Source organism: Miniopterus schreibersii (assembly GCF_964146895.1).
Source record: "Miniopterus schreibersii genome assembly, chromosome: 4".
Classification (NCBI taxonomy): domain Eukaryota; kingdom Metazoa; phylum Chordata; class Mammalia; order Chiroptera; family Miniopteridae; genus Miniopterus; species Miniopterus schreibersii.
Genome location: NC_138105.1, coordinates 864,759 through 882,124, shown reverse-complemented (window position 1 = coordinate 882,124; position 17,366 = coordinate 864,759).

Sequence of the window (17,366 nt, the reverse complement as noted above, 5' to 3'; positions counted from 1 at the left end):
TGAGGGGAGGGTTAGAGATCCGGTTAGGGTCACGATTGGACCTAGGGTTAGGGTTATGTTGAGGGCTAGGGTTAGAGATCCGGTAAGGGTCACGATTGGACCTAGGGTTAGGGTTATGTTGAGGGCTAGGGTTAGAGATCCGGTTAGGGTTACGATTGGACCTAGGGTTAGGGTTATGTTGAGGGCTAGGGTTAGAGAGACGGTTAGGGTTCCGATTGGACCTAGGGTTAGGGTTATGTTGAGGGCTAGGGTTAGAGATCCGGGTAGGGTTACGATTGAACCTAGGGTTAGGGTTATGTTGAGGGCTAGGGTTAGAGATCCGGTTAGGGTTACGATTGGATCTAGGGTTAGGGTTATCTTGAGGGCTAGGGTTAGAGAGACGGTTAGGGTTCCGATTGGACCTAGGGTTAGGGTTATGTTGAGGGCTAGGGTTAGAGATCCGGGTAGGGTTACGATTTCACCTAGGGTTAGGGTTATGTTGAGGGCTAGGGTTAGAGATCCGGTTACGGTTACAATTGGACCTAGGGTTAGTGTTATATTGAGGGCTAGGGTTAGAGATCCGGTTACGGTTACGATTTCACCTAGGGTTAGGGTTATGTTGAGGGCTAGGGTTAGAGATCCGGTTAGAGTTACGATTGGTCCTAGGGTTAGGGTTATGTTGAGGGCTAGGGTTAGAGATCCCGGTAGGGTTACGATTGGACCTAGGGTTAGGGTTATGTTGAGGGCTAGGCTTAGAGATCCGGTTCCAGTTACGATTGGACCTAGGGTTAGGGTTATGTTGAGGGCTACGGTTAGAGATCCAGTTAGGGTCACGATTGCACCTAGGGTTAGGGTTATGTTGAGGGCTAGGTTTAGAGATCCGGTTAGGGTTACGATTGGACCTAGGGTTAGGGTTATGTTGAGGGCTAGGGTTAGAGATCCGGTTAGGGTTCCGATTGAACCTAGGGTTAGGATTATGTTGAGGGCTAGGGTTAGTGATCCGGTTAGGGTTACGATTGGACCTAGGGTTAGGGTTATGATGACGGGAGGGTTAGAGATCCGGTTAGGGTCACGATTGGACCTAGGGTTAGGGTTATGTTGAGGGCTAGGGTTAGAGATCCGGTTAGGGTTACGATTGGACCTAGGGTTAGGGTTATGTTGAGGGCTAGGGTTAGAGATCCGGTTAGGGTTAAGATTGGACCTAGGGTTAGGGTTTTGTTGAGGGCTAGGGTTAGAGATACGGTTAGGGTCACGATTGGACCTAGGGTTAGGGTTATGTTGAGGGCTAGGGTTAGAGATCCGGTTAGGGTCACGATTGTACCTTGGGTTAGGGTTATGTTGAGGGCTAGGGTTAGAGATCCGGTTAGGGTTACCATTGGACCTAGGGTTAGGGTTATGTTGAGGGCTAGTGTTGAGAGACGGTTAGGGTTCAGATTGGACCTAGGGTTAGGGTTATGTTGAGGGCTAGGGTTAGAGAGACAGTTAGGGTCACGATTGGACCTACGGTTAGGGTTATGTTGAGGGCTATGGTTAGAGAGACAGTTAGGGTTACGATTGGACCTAGGGTTAGGGTTATGTTGAGGGCTAGGGTTAGAGAGACGGTTAGGGTTACGATTGGACCTAGGGTTAGGGTTATGATGACGGGAGGGTTAGAGATCCGGTTAGGGTCACGATTGGACCTAGGGTTAGGGTTATGTTGAGGGCTAGGGTTAGAGATCCGGTTAGGGTTACGATTGGACCTAGGGTTAGGGTTATGTTGAGGGCTAGGGTTAGAGATCCGGGTAGGGTTACGATTGGACCTAGGGTTAGGGTTATGTTGAGGGCTAGGCTTAGAGATCCGGTTACAGTTACGATTGGACCTAGGGTTAGGGGTATGTTGAAGGCTACGGTTAGAGATCCAGTTAGGGTCACGATTGGACCTAGGGTTAGGGTTATGTTGAGGGCTAGGGTTTGAGATCCGGGTAGGGTTACGATTGGACCTAGGGTTAGGGTTATGTTGAGGGCTAGGCTTAGAGATCCGGTTACAGTTACGATTGGACCTAGGGTTAGGGTTATGTTGAGGGCTAGGTTTAGAGATCCGGTTAGGGTCACGATTGGACCTAGGGTTAGGGTTATGTTGAGGGCTAGGGTTAGAGAGACGGTTAGGGTCACGATTGGACCTACGGTTAGGGTTATGTTGAGGGCTAGGGTTAGAGATCCGGTTAGGGTCACGATTGGACCTAGGGTTAGGGTTATGTTGAGGGCAGGGTTAGAGATCCGGTTAGGGTTAGGATTGGACCTAGGGTTAGGGTTATGTTGAGGGCTAGGGTTAGAGATCCGGTTAGGGTTACGATTGGACCTAGGGTTAGGGTTATGTTGAGGGCAGGGCAGGAGATCCGGTTGGGGTCACGATTGGACCTAGGGTTAGTGTTATGTTGAGGGCTAGGGTTAGAGATCCGGTTAGGGTTACGATTGGACCTAGGGTTAGGGTTATGTTGAGGGCTAGGGTTAGAGAGACGGTTAGCGTACCGATTGGACCTAGGGTTAGGGTTATGTTGAGGGCTAGGGTTAGAGATCCGGTTAGGGTTACGATTGGACCTAGGGTTAGGGTTATGTTGAGGGCTAGGGTTAGAGATCCGTTTAGCGTTCCGATTGGACCTAGGGTTAGTGTTATGTTGAGGGCTAGGGTTAGAGATCCGGTTACGATTACGATTGCACCTAGGGTTAGGGTTATGTTGAGGGCTAGGGTTAGAGATCCTGTTAGAGTTACGATTGGACCTAGGGTTAGGGTTATGTTGAGGGTAGGGTTAGAGATCCTGGTAGGGTTACGATTGGACCTAGGGTTAGGGTTATGTTGAGGGCTAGGGTTAGAGATCCGGTTACAGTTACGCCTGGACCTAGGGTTAGGGTTATGTTGAGGGCTAGGGTTAGACATCCAGTTAGGGTCACGATTGGACCTAGGGTTAGGGTTATGTTGAGGGCTAGGGTTAGAGATACGGTTAGGGTCACGATTGGACCTAGGGTTAGGGTTATGTTGAGGGCTAGGGTTAGAGATCCGGTTAAGGTCACGTTTGGACCTAGGGTTAGGGTTATGTTGACGGCTAGGGTTAGAGTTCCGGTTAGGGTTACGATTGGACCTAGGGTTAGGGTGTTGTTGAGGGCTAGGGTTAGAGATCCGGTTAGGGTTACGATTGCACCTAGGGTTAGGGTTATGTTGAGAACTAGGTTTAGAGATTCGGTTAGGGTTACGATTGGACCTAGGGTTAGCGTTATGTTTAGCGCTAGGGATAGAGATCCGGTTAGGGTCACGATTGGACCTAGGGTTAAGGTTATGTTGAGGGCTAGGGTTAGAGATACGGTTAGGGTCACGATTGGACCTAGGGTTAGGGTTATGTTGAGGGCTAGGGTTAGAGATCCGGTTAGGGTCAGGATTGTACCTTGGGTTAGGGTTATGTTGAGGGCTAGGGTTAGAGATCCGGTTAGGGTTACCATTGGACCTAGGGTTAGGGTTATGTTGAGGGCTAGGGTTAGAGATCCGGTTAGGGTTACGATTGGACCTAGGGTTAGGGTTTTGTTGAGGGCTAGGGTTAGAGATCCGGTTAGGGTTACGATTGGACCTAGGTTTAGGGGTATGTTGAGGGCTAGGGTTAGAGATCCGGTTAGGGTTACGATTGGACCTAGGGTTAGGGTTATGTTGAGGGCTAGTGTTGAGAGACGGTTAGGGTTCAGATTGGACCTAGGGTTAGGGTTATGTTGAGGGCTAGGGTTAGAGAGACAGTTAGGGTCACGATTGGACGTACGGTTAGGGTTATGTTGAGGGCTAGGGTTAGAGATCCGGTTAGGGTTACGATTGGACCTAGCGTTAGGGTTATGTTGAGGGCTAGGGTTAGAGAGACAGTTAGGGTTACGATTGGACCTAGGGTTAGGGTTATGTTGAGGGCTAGGGTTAGAGAGACGGTTAGGGTTACGATTGGACCTAGGGTTAGGGTTATGATGACGGGAGGGTTAGAGATCCGGTTAGGGTCACGATTGGACCTAGGGTTAGGGTTATGTTGAGGGCTAGGGTTAGAGATCCGGTTAGGGTTAAGATTGGACCTAGGGTTAGGGTTATGTTGAGGGCTAGGGTTAGAGATCCGGTTAGGGTTAAGATTGGACCTAGGGTTAGGGTTTTGTTGAGGGCTAGGGTTAGAGATCCGGTTAGGGTTACGATTGGACCTAGGTTTAGGGGTATGTTGACGGCTAGGGTTAGAGATCCGGTTAGGGTTACGATTGGACCTAGGGTTAGGGTTATGTTGAGGGCTAGTGTTGAGAGACGGTTAGGGTTCAGATTGGACGTAGGGTTAGGGTTATGTTGAGGGCTAGGGTTAGAGAGACAGTTAGGGTCACGATTGGACCTACGGTTAGGGTTATGTTGAGGGCTAGGGTTAGAGATCCGGTTAGGGTTACGATTGGACCTAGCGTTAGGGTTATGTTGAGGGCTAGGGTTAGAGAGACAGTTAGGGTTACGATTGGACCTAGGGTTAGGGTTATGTTGAGGGCTAGGGTTAGAGAGACGGTTAGGGTTACGATTGGACCTAGGGTTAGGGTTATGTTGAGGGCTAGGGTTAGAGAGACGGTTAGGGTTACGATTGGACCTAGGGTTAGGGTTATGTTGACGGGAGGGGTAGAGATCCGGTTAGGGTTACGATTGGACCTAGGGTTAGGGTTATGTTGAGGGCTAGGGTTAGAGATCCGGTTAGGGTCACGATTGGACCTAGGGTTAGGGTTATGTTGAGGGGAGGGTTAGAGATCCGGTTAGGGTCACGATTGGACCTAGGGTTAGGGTTATGTTGAGGGCTAGGGTTAGAGATCCGGTAAGGGTCACGATTGGACCTAGGGTTAGGGTTATGTTGAGGGCTAGGGTTAGAGATCCGGTTAGGGTTACGATTGGACCTAGGGTTAGGGTTATGTTGAGGGCTAGGGTTAGAGAGACGGTTAGGGTTCCGATTGGACCTAGGGTTAGGGTTATGTTGAGGGCTAGGGTTAGAGATCCGGGTAGGGTTACGATTGAACCTAGGGTTAGGGTTATGTTGAGGGCTAGGGTTAGAGATCCGGTTAGGGTTACGATTGGATCTAGGGTTAGGGTTATCTTGAGGGCTAGGGTTAGAGAGACGGTTAGGGTTCCGATTGGACCTAGGGTTAGGGTTATGTTGAGGGCTAGGGTTAGAGATCCGGGTAGGGTTACGATTTCACCTAGGGTTAGGGTTATGTTGAGGGCTAGGGTTAGAGATCCGGTTACGGTTACAATTGGACCTAGGGTTAGTGTTATATTGAGGGCTAGGGTTAGAGATCCGGTTACAGTTACGATTTCACCTAGGGTTAGGGTTATGTTGAGGGCTAGGGTTAGAGATCCGGTTAGAGTTACGATTGGTCCTAGGGTTAGGGTTATGTTGAGGGCTAGGGTTAGAGATCCCGGTAGGGTTACGATTGGACCTAGGGTTAGGGTTATGTTGAGGGCTAGGCTTAGAGATCCGGTTCCAGTTACGATTGGACCTAGGGTTAGGGTTATGTTGAGGGCTACGGTTAGAGATCCAGTTAGGGTCACGATTGCACCTAGGGTTAGGGTTATGTTGAGGGCTAGGTTTAGAGATCCGGTTAGGGTTACGATTGGACCTAGGGTTAGGGTTATGTTGAGGGCTAGCGTTAGAGATCCGGTTAGGGTTCCGATTGAACCTAGGGTTAGGATTATGTTGAGGGCTAGGGTTAGAGATCCGGTTAGGGTTACGATTGGACCTAGGGTTAGGGTTATGATGACGGGAGGGTTAGAGATCCGGTTAGGGTCACGATTGGACCTAGGGTTAGGGTTATGTTGAGGGCTAGGGTTAGAGATCCGGTTAGGGTTACGATTGGACCTAGGGTTAGGGTTATGTTGAGGGCTAGGGTTAGAGATCCGGTTAGGGTTAAGATTGGACCTAGGGTTAGGGTTTTGTTGAGGGCTAGGGTTAGAGATCCGGTTAGGGTTACGATTGGACCTAGGGTTAGGGTTATGTTGAGGGCTAGTGTTGAGAGACGGTTAGGGTTCAGATTGGACGTAGGGTTAGGGTTATGTTGAGGGCTAGGGTTAGAGAGACAGTTAGGGTCACGATTGGACCTACGGTTAGGGTTATGTTGAGGGCTAGGGTTAGAGATCCGGTTAGGGTTACGATTGGACCTAGCGTTAGGGTTATGTTGAGGGCTAGGGTTAGAGAGACAGTTAGGGTTACGATTGGACCTAGGGTTAGGGTTATGTTGAGGGCTAGGGTTAGAGAGACGGTTAGGGTTACGATTGGACCTAGGGTTAGGGTTATGTTGAGGGCTAGGGTTAGAGAGACGGTTAGGGTCACGATTGGACCTAGGGTTAGGGTTATGTTGACGGGAGGGGTAGAGATCCGGTTAGGGTCACGATTGGACCTAGGGTTAGGGTTATGTTGAGGGCTAGGGTTAGAGATCCGGTTAGGGTTACGATTGGACCTAGGGTTAGGGTTATGTTGAGGGCTAGGGTTAGAGATCCGGGTAGGGTTACGATTGAACCTAGGGTTAGGGTTATGTTGAGGGCTAGGGTTAGAGATCCGGGTAGGGTTACGATTGAACCTAGGGTTAGGGTTATGTTGAGGGCTAGGGTTAGAGATCCGGTTACGGTTACAATTGGACCTAGGGTTAGGGTTATGTTGAGGGCTACGGTTAGAGATCCAGTTAGAGTCACGATTGGACCTAGGGTTAGGGTTATGTTGAGGGCTAGGGTTAGAGATCCGGTTAGGGTCACGATTGGACCTAGGGTTAGGGTTATGTTGAGGGGAGGGTTAGAGATCCGGTTAGGGTCACGATTGGACCTAGGGTTAGGGTTATGTTGAGGGCTAGGGTTAGAGATCCGGTAAGGGTCACGATTGGACCTAGGGTTAGGGTTATGTTGAGGGCTAGGGTTAGAGAGATGGTTAGGGTTCCGATTGGACCTAGGGTTAGGGTTATGTTGAGGGCTAGGCTTAGAGATCCGGGTAGGGTTACGATTGAACCTAGGGTTAGGGTTATGTTGAGGGCTAGGGTTAGAGATCCGGTTAGGGTTACGATTGGATCTAGGGTTAGGGTTATCTTGAGGGCTAGGGTTAGAGAGACGGTTAGGGTTCCGATTGGACCTAGGGTTAGGGTTATGTTGAGGGCTAGGGTTAGAGATCCGGGTAGGGTTACGATTGAACCTAGGGTTAGGGTTATGTTGAGGGCTAGGGTTAGAGATCCGGTTAGGGTCACGATTGGACCTAGGGTTAGGGTTATGTTGAGGGCTAGGGTTAGAGAGACGGTTAGGGTCACGATTGGACCTACGGTTAGGGTTATGTTGAGGGCTAGGGTTAGAGATCCGGTTAGGGTCACGATTGGACCTAGGGTTAGGGTTATGTTGAGGGCAGGGTTAGAGATCCGGTTAGGGTTAGGATTGGACCTAGGGTTAGGGTTATGTTGAGGGCTAGGGTTAGAGATCCGGTTAGGGTTACGATTGGACCTAGGGTTAGGGTTATGTTGAGGGCAGGGCAGGAGATCCGGTTGGGGTCACGATTGGACCTAGGGTTAGTGTTATGTTGAGGGCTAGGGTTAGAGATCCGGTTAGGGTTACGATTGGACCTAGGGTTAGGGTTATGTTGAGGGCTAGGGTTAGAGAGACGGTTAGCGTACCGATTGGACCTAGGGTTAGGGTTATGTTGAGGGCTAGGGTTAGAGATCCGGTTAGGGTTACGATTGGACCTAGGGTTAGGGTTATGTTGAGGGCTAGGGTTAGAGATCCGTTTAGCGTTCCGATTGGACCTAGGGTTAGTGTTATGTTGAGGGCTAGGGTTAGAGATCCGGTTACGATTACGATTGCACCTAGGGTTAGGGTTATGTTGAGGGCTAGGGTTAGAGATCCTGTTAGAGTTACGATTGGACCTAGGGTTAGGGTTATGTTGAGGGTAGGGTTAGAGATCCTGGTAGGGTTACGATTGGACCTAGGGTTAGGGTTATGTTGAGGGCTAGGGTTAGAGATCCGGTTACAGTTACGCCTGGACCTAGGGTTAGGGTTATGTTGAGGGCTAGGGTTAGACATCCAGTTAGGGTCACGATTGGACCTAGGGTTAGGGTTATGTTGAGGGCTAGGGTTAGAGATACGGTTAGGGTCACGATTGGACCTAGGGTTAGGGTTATGTTGAGGGCTAGGGTTAGAGATCCGGTTAAGGTCACGTTTGGACCTAGGGTTAGGGTTATGTTGACGGCTAGGGTTAGAGTTCCGGTTAGGGTTACGATTGGACCTAGGGTTAGGGTGTTGTTGAGGGCTAGGGTTAGAGATCCGGTTAGGGTTACGATTGCACCTAGGGTTAGGGTTATGTTGAGAACTAGGTTTAGAGATTCGGTTAGGGTTACGATTGGACCTAGGGTTAGCGTTATGTTTAGCGCTAGGGATAGAGATCCGGTTAGGGTCACGATTGGACCTAGGGTTAAGGTTATGTTGAGGGCTAGGGTTAGAGATACGGTTAGGGTCACGATTGGACCTAGGGTTAGGGTTATGTTGAGGGCTAGGGTTAGAGATCCGGTTAGGGTCAGGATTGTACCTTGGGTTAGGGTTATGTTGAGGGCTAGGGTTAGAGATCCGGTTAGGGTTACCATTGGACCTAGGGTTAGGGTTATGTTGAGGGCTAGGGTTAGAGATCCGGTTAGGGTTACGATTGGACCTAGGGTTAGGGTTTTGTTGAGGGCTAGGGTTAGAGATCCGGTTAGGGTTACGATTGGACCTAGGTTAGGGGTATGTTGAGGGCTAGGGTTAGAGATCCGGTTAGGGTTACGATTGGACCTAGGGTTAGGGTTATGTTGAGGGCTAGTGTTGAGAGACGGTTAGGGTTCAGATTGGACCTAGGGTTAGGGTTATGTTGAGGGCTAGGGTTAGAGAGACAGTTAGGGTCACGATTGGACGTACGGTTAGGGTTATGTTGAGGGCTAGGGTTAGAGATCCGGTTAGGGTTACGATTGGACCTAGCGTTAGGGTTATGTTGAGGGCTAGGGTTAGAGAGACAGTTAGGGTTACGATTGGACCTAGGGTTAGGGTTATGTTGAGGGCTAGGGTTAGAGAGACGGTTAGGGTTACGATTGGACCTAGGGTTAGGGTTATGATGACGGGAGGGTTAGAGATCCGGTTAGGGTCACGATTGGACCTAGGGTTAGGGTTATGTTGAGGGCTAGGGTTAGAGATCCGGTTAGGGTTAAGATTGGACCTAGGGTTAGGGTTATGTTGAGGGCTAGGGTTAGAGATCCGGTTAGGGTTAAGATTGGACCTAGGGTTAGGGTTTTGTTGAGGGCTAGGGTTAGAGATCCGGTTAGGGTTACGATTGGACCTAGGTTTAGGGGTATGTTGACGGCTAGGGTTAGAGATCCGGTTAGGGTTACGATTGGACCTAGGGTTAGGGTTATGTTGAGGGCTAGTGTTGAGAGACGGTTAGGGTTCAGATTGGACGTAGGGTTAGGGTTATGTTGAGGGCTAGGGTTAGAGAGACAGTTAGGGTCACGATTGGACCTACGGTTAGGGTTATGTTGAGGGCTAGGGTTAGAGATCCGGTTAGGGTTACGATTGGACCTAGCGTTAGGGTTATGTTGAGGGCTAGGGTTAGAGAGACAGTTAGGGTTACGATTGGACCTAGGGTTAGGGTTATGTTGAGGGCTAGGGTTAGAGAGACGGTTAGGGTTACGATTGGACCTAGGGTTAGGGTTATGTTGAGGGCTAGGGTTAGAGAGACGGTTAGGGTTACGATTGGACCTAGGGTTAGGGTTATGTTGACGGGAGGGGTAGAGATCCGGTTAGGGTTACGATTGGACCTAGGGTTAGGGTTATGTTGAGGGCTAGGGTTAGAGATCCGGTTAGGGTCACGATTGGACCTAGGGTTAGGGTTATGTTGAGGGGAGGGTTAGAGATCCGGTTAGGGTCACGATTGGACCTAGGGTTAGGGTTATGTTGAGGGCTAGGGTTAGAGATCCGGTAAGGGTCACGATTGGACCTAGGGTTAGGGTTATGTTGAGGGCTAGGGTTAGAGATCCGGTTAGGGTTACGATTGGACCTAGGGTTAGGGTTATGTTGAGGGCTAGGGTTAGAGAGACGGTTAGGGTTCCGATTGGACCTAGGGTTAGGGTTATGTTGAGGGCTAGGGTTAGAGATCCGGGTAGGGTTACGATTGAACCTAGGGTTAGGGTTATGTTGAGGGCTAGGGTTAGAGATCCGGTTAGGGTTACGATTGGATCTAGGGTTAGGGTTATCTTGAGGGCTAGGGTTAGAGAGACGGTTAGGGTTCCGATTGGACCTAGGGTTAGGGTTATGTTGAGGGCTAGGGTTAGAGATCCGGGTAGGGTTACGATTTCACCTAGGGTTAGGGTTATGTTGAGGGCTAGGGTTAGAGATCCGGTTACGGTTACAATTGGACCTAGGGTTAGTGTTATATTGAGGGCTAGGGTTAGAGATCCGGTTACGGTTACGATTTCACCTAGGGTTAGGGTTATGTTGAGGGCTAGGGTTAGAGATCCGGTTAGAGTTACGATTGGTCCTAGGGTTAGGGTTATGTTGAGGGCTAGGGTTAGAGATCCCGGTAGGGTTACGATTGGACCTAGGGTTAGGGTTATGTTGAGGGCTAGGCTTAGAGATCCGGTTCCAGTTACGATTGGACCTAGGGTTAGGGTTATGTTGAGGGCTACGGTTAGAGATCCAGTTAGGGTCACGATTGCACCTAGGGTTAGGGTTATGTTGAGGGCTAGGTTTAGAGATCCGGTTAGGGTTACGATTGGACCTAGGGTTAGGGTTATGTTGAGGGCTAGGGTTAGAGATCCGGTTAGGGTTCCGATTGAACCTAGGGTTAGGATTATGTTGAGGGCTAGGGTTAGAGATCCGGTTAGGGTTACGATTGGACCTAGGGTTAGGGTTATGATGACGGGAGGGTTAGAGATCCGGTTAGGGTCACGATTGGACCTAGGGTTAGGGTTATGTTGAGGGCTAGGGTTAGAGATCCGGTTAGGGTTACGATTGGACCTAGGGTTAGGGTTATGTTGAGGGCTAGGGTTAGAGATCCGGTTAGGGTTAAGATTGGACCTAGGGTTAGGGTTTTGTTGAGGGCTAGGGTTAGAGATCCGGTTAGGGTTACGATTGGACCTAGGGTTAGGGTTATGTTGAGGGCTAGTGTTGAGAGACGGTTAGGGTTCAGATTGGACGTAGGGTTAGGGTTATGTTGAGGGCTAGGGTTAGAGAGACAGTTAGGGTCACGATTGGACCTACGGTTAGGGTTATGTTGAGGGCTAGGGTTAGAGATCCTGTTAGGGTTACGATTGGACCTAGCGTTAGGGTTATGTTGAGGGCTAGGGTTAGAGAGACAGTTAGGGTTACGATTGGACCTAGGGTTAGGGTTATGTTGAGGGCTAGGGTTAGAGAGACGGTTAGGGTTACGATTGGACCTAGGGTTAGGGTTATGTTGAGGGCTAGGGTTCGAGAGACGGTTAGGGTCACGATTGGACCTAGGGTTAGGGTTATGTTGACGGGAGGGGTAGAGATCCGGTTAGGGTCACGATTGGACCTAGGGTTAGGGTTATGTTGAGGGCTAGGGTTAGAGATCCGGTTAGGGTTACGATTGGACCTAGGGTTAGGGTTATGTTGAGGGCTAGGGTTAGAGATCCGGGTAGGGTTACGATTGAACCTAGGGTTAGGGTTATGTTGAGGGCTAGGGTTAGAGATCCGGGTAGGGTTACGATTGAACCTAGGGTTAGGGTTATGTTGAGGGCTAGGGTTAGAGATCCGGTTACGGTTACAATTGGACCTAGGGTTAGGGTTATGTTGAGGGCTACGGTTAGAGATCCAGTTAGGGTCACGATTGGACCTAGGGTTAGGGTTATGTTGAGGGCTAGGGTTAGAGATCCGGTTAGGGTCACGATTGGACCTAGGGTTAGGGTTATGTTGAGGGGAGGGTTAGAGATCCGGTTAGGGTCACGATTGGACCTAGGGTTAGGGTTATGTTGAGGGCTAGGGTTAGAGATCCGGTAAGGGTCACGATTGGACCTAGGGTTAGGGTTATGTTGAGGGCTAGGGTTAGAGAGATGGTTAGGGTTCCGATTGGACCTAGGGTTAGGGTTATGTTGAGGGCTAGGGTTAGAGATCCGGGTAGGGTTACGATTGAACCTAGGGTTAGGGTTATGTTGAGGGCTAGGGTTAGAGATCCGGTTAGGGTTACGATTGGATCTAGGGTTAGGGTTATCTTGAGGGCTAGGGTTAGAGAGACGGTTAGGGTTCCGATTGGACCTAGGGTTAGGGTTATGTTGAGGGCTAGGGTTAGAGATCCGGGTAGGGTTACGATTGAACCTAGGGTTAGGGTTATGTTGAGGGCTAGGGTTAGAGATCCGGTTACGGTTACAAATGGACCTAGGGTTAGTGTTATATTGAGGGCTAGGGTTAGAGATCCGGATACGGTTACGATTTCACCTAGGGTTAGGGTTATGTTGAGGGCTAGGGTTAGAGATCCGGTTAGAGTTACGATTGGTCCTAGGGTTAGGGTTATGTTGAGGGCTAGGGTTAGAGATCCCGGTAGGGTTACGATTGGACCTAGGGTTAGGGTTATGTTGAGGGCTAGGCTTAGAGATCCGGTTACAGTTACGATTGGACCTAGGGTTAGTGTTATGTTGAGGGCTAGGTTTAGAGATCCGGTTAGGGTTCCGATTGGACCTAGGGTTAGGGTTATGTTGAGGGCTAGGGTTAGAGAGACGGTTAGGGTTCCGATTGCACCTAGGGTTAGGGTTATGTTGAGGGCTAGGGTTAGAGATCCGGGTAGGGTTACGATTGCACCTAGGGTTAGGGTTATGTTGAGGGCTAGGGTTAGAGATCCGGTTACGGTCACGATTGCACCTTGGGTTAGGGTTATGTTGAGGGCTAGGGTTAGAGATCCGGTTAGGGTCACGATTGGACCTAGGGTTAGGGTTATGTTGAGGGCTAGGGTTAGAGATCCGGTTAGGGTCACGATTGCACCTTGGGTTAGGGTTATGTTGAGGGCTAGGGTTAGAGATCCGGTTAGGGTTACGATTGCACCTAGGGTTATGGTTATGTTGAGGGCTAGGGTTAGAGATCCGGATAGGGTTTCGATTTGACCTAGGGTTAGGGTTATGTTGAGGGCAGGGTTAGAGATCCGGTTAGGGTCACGATTGGAGCTAGGGTTAGGGTTATATTGACGGCTAGGGTTAGAGATCCGGTTAGGGTTACGATTGGACATAGGGTTATGGTGATGTTGATGGCTAGGGTTAGAGATCCGGTTAGGGTTACGATTGGACCTAGGGTTAGGGTTATGTTGAGGGCTAGGGTTAGAGATCCGGTTAGGGTTACGATTGGACCTAGGGTTAGGGTTATGTTGAGAGCTAGGGTTAGAGATCCGGTTAGGGTTACGATTGGAACTAGGGTTAGGGTTATGTTGAGGGCTAGGGTTAGAGATCCGGTTAGGGTTACGATGGGACCTAGGGTTAGGGTTATGTTGAGGGCTAGGGTTCGAGAGACGGTTAGGGTTACGATTGGACCTAGGGTTAGGGTTATGTTGAGGGCAGGGTTAGAGATCCGGTTAGGGTCACGATTGGACCAAGGGTTAGGGTTATGTTGAGGGCTAGGGTTAGAGATCCGGTTAGGGTTACCATTGGACCTAGGGTTAGGGTTATGTTGAGGGCTAGGGTTAGAGAGAGGGTTAGGGTTCCGATTAGACCTAGGGTTAGGGTTATGTTGAGGGCTAGGGTTAGAGAGACAGTTAGGGTCACGATTGGACCTAGGTTTGGGTTATGTTGAGGGCTAGGGTTAGAAATCTCGTTAGGGTTACAATTGGACCTAGGGTTAGGGTTATGTTGGGGGCTAGGGTTATAGATCCGGTTACGGTTACGATTGGACTTAGGGTTAGGCTTATGTTGAGGGCTAGGGTTAGAGATCCGGTTAGGGTTAAGATTGGACCTAGGGTTAGGGTTATGTTGAGGGCTAGGGTTAGAGATCCGGGTAGGGTTACGATTGGACCTAGGGTTAGGGTTATGTTGAGGGCTAGGGTTAGAGATCCGGTTACGATTACGATTGGACCTAGGGTTAGTGTTATGTTGAGGGCTAGGGTTAGAGATCCGGTTAGGGTTACGATTGGACCTAGGGTTAGGGTTATGTTGAGGGCTAGGGTTAGAGATCTGGGTAGGGTTACGATTGGATCTAGGGTTAGGGTTATGTTGAGGGCTAGGGTTAGAGATCCGGTTACAGTTACGATTGGACCTAGGGTTAGGGTTATGTTGAGGGCTAGGGTTAGAGATCCGGTTACAGTTACGATTGGAACTAGGGTTAGGGTTATGTTGAGGGCTAGGGTTAGAGATCCAGTTAGGGTCACGATTGGACCTAGGGTTAGGGTTATGTTGAGGGCTAGGGTTAGAGATACGGTTAGGGTCACTATTGGACCTAGGGTTAGGGTTATGTTGAGGGCTAGGGTTAGAGATCCGGTTAGGGTTACGATTGGACCTAGGGTTAGGGTTATGTTGAGGGCTAGGGTTAGAGATCCGGGTAGGGTTACCATTGGACCTAGGGTTAGGGTTATGTTGAGGGCTAGGGTTAGAGATCCGGTTAGGGTTACGATTGGACCTAGGGTTAGGGTTATGTTGAGGGCTAGGGTTAGAGATCCGGTTAGGGTTACGATTGGACCTAGGGTTAGGGTTATGTTGAGGGCTAGGGTTAGAGAGACGGTTAGGGTTCCGATTGGACCTAGGGTTAGGGTTATATTGAGGGCTAGGGTTAGAGAGACGGTTAGGGTTCCGATTGCACCTAGGGTTAGGGTTATGTTGAGGGCTAGGGTTAGAGATCCGGGTAGGGTTCCGATTGCACCTAGGGTTAGGGTTATGTTGAGGGCTAGGGTTAGAGATCCGGTTACGGTCACGATTGCACCTTGGGTTAGGGTTATGTTGAGGGCTAGGGTTAGAGATCCGGTTAGGGTCACGATTGGACCTAGGGTTAGGGTTATGTTGAGGGCTAGGGTTAGAGATCCGGTTAGGGTCACGATTGCACCTTGGGTTAGGGTTATGTTGAGGGCTAGGGTTAGAGATCCGGTTAGGGTTACGATTGCACCTAGGGTTATGGTTATGTTGAGGGCTAGGGTTAGAGATCCGGATAGGGTTACGATTTGACCTAGGGTTAGGGTTATGTTGAGGGCAGGGTTAGAGATCCGGTTAGGGTCACGATTGGAGCTAGGGTTAGGGTTATGTTGAGGGCTAGGGTTAGAGATCCGGTTAGGGTTACGATGGGACCTAGGGTTAGGGTTATGTTGAGGGCTAGGGTTCGAGAGACGGTTAGGGTTACGATTGGACCTAGGGTTAGGGTTATGTTGAGGGCAGGGTTAGAGATCCGGTTAGGGTCACGATTGGACCTAGGGTTAGGGTTATGTTGAGGGCTAGGGTTAGAGATCCGGTTAGGGTTACCATTGGACCTAGGGTTAGGGTTATGTTGAGGGCTAGGGTTAGAGAGAGGGTTAGGGTTCCGATTAGACCTAGGGTTAGGGTTATGTTGAGGGCTAGGGTTAGAGAGACAGTTAGGGTTACGATTGGACCTAGGTTTGGGTTATGTTGAGGGCTAGGGTTAGAGATCTCGTTAGGGTTACGATTGGACCTAGGGTTAGGGTTATGTTGAGGGCTAGGGTTATAGATCCGGTTACGGTTACGATTGGACTTAGGGTTAGGCTTATGTTGAGGGCTAGGGTTAGAGATCCGGTTAGGGTTAAGATTGGACCTAGGGTTAGGGTTATGTTGAGGGCTAGGGTTAGAGATCCGGGTAGGGTTACGATTGGACCTAGGGTTAGGGTTATGTTGAGGGCTAGGGTTAGAGATCCGGTTACGATTACGATTGGACCTAGGGTTAGTGTTATGTTGAGGGCTAGGTTTAGAGTTCTGGTTAGGGTTACGATTGGACCTAGGGTTAGGGTTATGTTGAGGGCTAGGGTTAGAGATCCGGTTAGGGTTACGATTGGACCTAGGGTTAGGGTTATGTTGAGGGCTAGGGTTAGAGATCCGGTTAGGGTTATGATTGCACCTAGGGTTAGGGTTATGTTGAGGGCTAGGGTTAGAGATCCGGGTAGGGTTACCTTGGCACCTAGGGTTAGGGTTATGTTGACGGCTAGGGTTAGAGATCCGGTTAGGGTCACGATTGGACCTTGGGTTAGGGTTATCTTGAGGGCTAGGGTTAGAGATCCGGTTAGGGTCACGATTGGACCTAGGGTTAGGGTTATGTTGAGGGCTAGGGTTAGAGATCCGGTTAGGGTCACGATTGCACCTTGGGTTAGGGTTATGTTGAGGGCTAGGGTTAGAGATCCGGTTAGGGTTACGATTGCACCTAGTGTTATGGTTATGTTGAGGGCTAGGGTTCGAGATCCGGGTAGGGTTACGATTGCACCTAGGGTTAGGGTTATGTTGAGGGCTAGGGTTAGAGATCCGGTTAGGGACACGATTGGACCTAGGGTTAGGGTTATGTTGAGGGCTAGGGTTAGAGATCCGGTTAGGGTTACGATTGGACCTAGGGTTAGTGTTATGTTGAGGGCTAGGATTAGAGATCCGGTTAGGGTTACGTTTGGACCTAGGGTTAGGGTTATGTTGAGGGCTAGGGTTAGAGAGACGGTTATTGTTCCGATTGGACCTAGGGTTAGGGTTATGTTGAGGGCTAGGGTTAGAGATCCGGTTAGGGTTACGATTGGACCTAGGGTTAGGGTTATGTTGAGGGCTAGGGTTAGAGATCCGGGTAGGGTTTCGATTGGACCTAGGGTTAGGGTTATGTTGAGGGCTAGGGTTAGAGATCCGGTTACGGTTACGATTGCACCTAGGGTTAGGGTTATGTTGAGGGCTAGGGTTAGAGATCCGGTTACGGTTACGATTGGACCTAGGGTTAGGGTTATGTTGAGGGCTAGGGTTATAGATCCGGTTACGGTTACGATTGGACCTAGGGTTAGGCTTATGTTGAGGGCTAGGGTTAGAGATCCGGTTAGGGTTAAGATTGGACCTAGGGTTAGGGTTATGTTGAGGGCTAGGGTTAGAGATCCGGGTAGGGTTACGATTGCACCTAGGGTTATGGTTATGTTGAGGGCTAGGGTTAGAGATCCGGGTAGGGTTACGATTGCACCTAGGGTTAGGGTTATGTTGAGGGCTAGGGTTAGAGATCCGGTTAGGGACACGATTGGACCTAGGGTTAGGGTTATGTTGAGGGCAGGGTTAGAGATCAGGTTAGGGTCACGATTGGACCTAGGGTTAGGGTTATGTTGAGGGCTAGGTTTAGAGATCCGGTTAGGGTTACCATTGGACCTAGGGTTAGGGTTATGTTGAGGGCTAGGGTTAGAGATCCGGTTAGGGTTACGATTGGACCTAGGTTAGGGTTATGTTGA